Raw genomic sequence first — 5,000 nt, forward strand, 5'->3', positions numbered from 1 at the left:
ATCTCTCTCTCTGCCCTGGTCTTCTCCTCTCACCACCAAGGCTACATGTCTGATGTCTTGTCTGGATAGTATCTCTCTCTCTCTGCCCTGGTCTTATCCTCTCACCACCAAGGCTACATGTCTGATGTCTTGTCTGGATAGTATCTCCCTCTCTCTGCCCTGGTCTTCTCCTCTCACCACCAAGGCTACATGTCTGATGTCTTGTTCTGGATAGTATCTCTCTCTCTGCCCTGGTCTTCTCCTCTCACCATCAAGGCTACATGTCTGATGTCTTGTCTGGATAGTATCTCTCTCTCTCTGCCCTGGTCTTCTCCTCTCACCACCAAGGCTACATGTCTGATGTCTTGTCTGGATAGTATCTCTAGTCCAACATTGTATCCCTGTCCAACACAGTCTCAGCTGTCTCCCTGTCCAACACTGTCTCTCAGCTGTATCCCTGTCCAACACTGTCTCAGCTGTATCCCTGTCCAACACTGTATCCCTGTCCAACACAGTCTCAGCTGTCTCCCTGTCCAACACTGTCCTCTCAGCTGTATCCCTGTCCAACACTGTCTCAGCTGTATCCCTGTCCACACTGTATCCCTGTCCAACACTGTCTCAGCTGTCTCCCTGTCCAACACTTATCCTGTCCAACACTGTATCCCTGTCCAACACTGTCTCTCAGCTGTATCCCTGTCCAACACTGTCTCAGCTGTATCCCTGTCCAACACTGTAATCCCTGTCCAACACAGTCGCAGCTGTCTCCCTGTCCAACACTGTCTCTCAGCTGTATCCCTGTCCAACACTGTCTCAGCTGTATCCCTGTCCAACACTGTCTCTCAGCTGTATCTCTGTCCAACACTGTCTCCCTGTCCAACACTGTCTCCCTGTCCAACACTGTATCCCTGTCCAACACTGTCTCCCTGTCCAACACTGTATCCCTGTCCAACACTGTATCCCTGTCCAACACTGTCTCAGCTGTATCCCTGTCCAACACTGTATCCCTGTCCAACACTGTCTCAGCTGTATCCCTGTCCAACACTGTATCCCTGTCCAACACTGTCTCAGCTGTATCCCTGTCCAACACTGTCTCAGCTGTCTCACTGTCCAACACTGTCTCTCAGCTGTCTCCCTGTCCAACACTGTCTCATCTGTATCCCTGTCCAACACTGTCTCAGCTGTATCCCTGTCCAACACTGTCTCATCTGTATCCCTGTCCAACACTGTCTCAGCTGTATCCCTGTCCAACACTGTCTCAGCTGTCTCCCTGTCCAACACTGTCTCAGCTGTATCCCTGTCCAACACCGTCTCCCTGTCCAACACTGTCTCAGCTGTCTCCCTGTCCAACACTGTCTCAGCTGTATCCCTGTCCAACACTGTATCCCTGTCCAACACAGTCCACACACACTCTCACCACACACACACACACACACACAACCACACACACACAACCACACACACACCCACACACACACACAACCACACACACACCCACACACACACACACACACACACACACACACACACACACACACACACACACACACACACACACACACACACACACACACACACAACCACACACACAACCACACACACACACACAACCACACACACACACACACACACACACACATACACACCACACACACACACACTACACACACACACACACACTCATATCATCATCTCTCTCACCACATCTCCTCTACTCTGAACAGAGATGATGTGTTGTGTTCTCACAGCAGTGTGTAGACCGTAGACGTCAGTCTACAGCAATAACCATGAGCTAATCGGCTGAGGGACGTGATGTGTTGTGTTCTCACAGCAGTGTGTAGACCGTAGACGTCAGTCTACAGCAACAACCATGAGCTAATCGACTGAGGGACGTGATGTGTTGTGTTCTCACAGCAGTGTCCAGACCGTAGACGTCAGTCTACAGCAATAACCATGAGCTAATCGTCTGAGGGACGTGATGTGTTGTGTTCTCACAGCAGTGTGTAGACCGTAGACGTCAGTCTACAGCAATAACCATGAGCTAATTGACTGAGGGACGTGATGTGTTCTGGTGAAGGGTGAGGTGGGTTCTGTCCTTCACATTATCGTGATGAAAAAGGTCAAAGTGTTGGATATTAAAGAACACTGACACGGAGGCTTTCATGTGGAACAACACGCCTCGATCATGTGGAACAACACGCCTCGATCATGTGGAACAACACGCCTCGATCATGTGGAACAACACGCCTCAATCATGTGGAACAACACGCCTCGATCATGTGGAACAACACGCCTCGTTCATGTGGAACAACACGCCTCGTTCATGTGGAACAACACGCCTCGTTCATGTGGAACAACACGCCTCGATCATGGAACTACACGCCTCGTTCATGGAACCACGCTGTTCCTGTCTCATAGTTATGTTGTAGCGCTCTGCTGTCTCTGACTTCTCATCTCCTGCCTCTTCTGACGGACATCAAGCGTTTGACCACTGGTTAGCAGAGAGAGATGTTTTGGGTCTTAGTCATAGGCTGCGTCCACTATATACATCAGGTGTACTACATGGCCCACTATAGAGGTGAAAGGGTGCCGTTTGGGTCTTAGTCATTTTGTAGTACCGACTCTGATGACTCAGTGTCCAAAAGACAGGAAGAGGAAGAGGAACTATTTAGATCATATCCTGTGTTAAGCAGCAGGGTTGTTTGTGGTCGAGAGGAGTAAACGAGAGTGTAAAATTAGTACTGGACTGTGAGAACCAGAGAACTGAGAGAGAGAGAGAGAGAGACAGACAGAGAGAGACAGAGAGAGACAGAGAGAGAGAGAGAGAGACAGAGACAGAGAGAGAGAGAGAGAGACAGAGAGAGACAGAGAGAGACAGAGAGAGAGAGACAGAGAGAGACACAGAGAGAGAGAGAGAGAGAGAGAGAGAGAAATACAAATGATATCTAGACACTGTTGCCCTAGAGCACACAAAAAACTATACATACCTCGGCCTAAACATCAACACCACAGGTAACTTCCACAAAGCTGTGAACGATCTGAGAGACATAAAAAGAAACATAAAATTCAACATACCAATTAGGATCTGGCTAAAAATACTTGAATCAGTTATAGAACCCAATGCCCTTTATGGTTGTGAGGTCTGGGGTCCGCTCACCAACCAAGAATTGACAAAATGGGACAAACACCAAATTGAGACTCTGCATGCAGAATTCTGATAAAATATCCTCCGTGTACAACGTAGAACACCAAATAATGCATGCAGAGCAGAATAAGGCCGATACCCACTAATTATCAAAATCCAGAAAAGAGCTGTTAAATTCTACAACCACCTAAAAGGAAGCGATTCCCAAACCTTCCATAACAAAGCCATCACCTACAGAGAGACGAACCTGGAGAAGAGTCCCCTAAGCAAGCTGGTCCTGGGGCTCTGTTCACAAACACAAACAGACCCCACAGAGCCCCAGGACAGCAACATAATTAGACCCAAACAAATCATGAGAAAACAAAAAGATAATTACTTGACATATTGGAAAGAATTAACAAAAAAAACAGAGTGAACTAGAATGTTATTTGGCCCTAAACAGAGAGTACACAGCGGCAGAATACCTGACCACTGTGACTGACCCTACACAGAGAGTACACAGCGGCAGAATACCTGACCACTGTGACTGACCCTACACAGAGAGTACACAGCGGCAGAATACCTGACCACTGTGACTGACCCAAAACAGAGAGTACACAGCGGCAGAATACCTGACCACTGTGACTGACCCTAAACAGAGAGTACACAGCGGCAGAATACCTGACCACTGTGACTGACCCTAAACAGAGAGTACACAGCGGCAGAATACCTGACCACTGTGACTGACCCTAAACAGAGAGTACACAGCGGCAGAATACCTGTCCACTGTGACTGACCCTAAACAGAGAGTACACAGCGGCAGAATACCTGTCCACTGTGACTGATCCTAAACAGAGAGTACACAGCGGCAGAATACCTGTCCACTGTGACTGATCCTAAACAGAGAGTACACAGCGGCAGAATACCTGTCCACTGTGACTGATCCTGAACAGAGAGTACACAGCGGCAGAATACCTGACCACTGTGCCTGGCCCTGAACAGAGAGTACACAGCGGCAGAATACCTGACCACTGTGACTGACCCTAAACAGAGAGTACACAGCGGCAGAATACCTGACCACTGTGACTGACCCTAAACAGAGAGTACACAGCGGCAGAATACCTGACCACTGTGACTGACCCTAAACAGAGAGTACACAGCGGCAGAATACCTGACCACTGTGACTGACCCTAAACAGAGAGTACACAGCGGCAGAATACCTGACCACTGTGACTGACCCAAACTAGAATGCTATTTGGCCCTAAACAGAGAGTACACAGCGGCAGAATACCTGACCACTGTGACTGACCCTAAACAGAGAGTACACAGCGGCAGAATACCTGACCACTGTGACTGACCCTAAACAGAGAGTACACAGCGGCAGAATACCTGACCACTGTGACTGACCCAAACTAGAATGCTATTTGGCCCTAAACAGAGAGTACACAGCGGCAGAATACCTGACCACTGTGACTGACCCAAACTAGAATGTTATTTGGCCTTAAACAGAGAGTACACAGCGGCAGAATACCTGACCACTGTGACTGACCCTAACTAGAATGCTATTTGGCCCTAAACAGAGAGGACACAGTGGCAGAATACCTAACCACTGTGACTGACCCTAACTAGAATGCTATTTGGCCCTAAACAGAGAGGACACAGTGGCAGAATACCTGACCACTGTGACTGACCCAAAACAGAGAGTACACAGCGGCAGAATACCTGACCACTGTGACTGGCCCTAAACAGAGAGTACACAGCGGCAGAATACCTGACCACTGTGACTGACCCTGAACAGAGAGTACACAGCGGCAGAATACCTGACCACTGTGACTGACCCTGAACAGAGAGTACACAGCGGCAGAATACCTGTCCACTGTGACTGGCCCTGAACAGAGAG

The 5,000-nt window shown here is 48.8% G+C and overlaps 1 protein-coding gene across 2 annotated transcripts in view; it reads right to left on the reverse strand.

The window, feature by feature from the left end:
- LOC109884467 (receptor-type tyrosine-protein phosphatase epsilon) overlaps positions 1–5,000 on the reverse strand; it is a 150,904-nt gene that overhangs the window by 93,789 nt on the left and 52,115 nt on the right. The window contains exon 1 of one of the 2 annotated variants that reach the window (XM_031821277.1): positions 2,964–3,015. The exons of the other annotated variant lie outside the window; for it this stretch is intronic. The gene's annotated coding sequence lies outside the window, so the exon portion shown is untranslated. Of the gene's footprint in view, positions 1–2,963; positions 3,016–5,000 lie in introns of those variants that run through there. 2 annotated transcript variants of the gene reach the window in all.

Source organism: Oncorhynchus kisutch, unplaced genomic scaffold, assembly GCF_002021735.2.
Source record: "Oncorhynchus kisutch isolate 150728-3 unplaced genomic scaffold, Okis_V2 scaffold3953, whole genome shotgun sequence".
Lineage (NCBI taxonomy): Eukaryota > Metazoa > Chordata > Actinopteri > Salmoniformes > Salmonidae > Oncorhynchus > Oncorhynchus kisutch.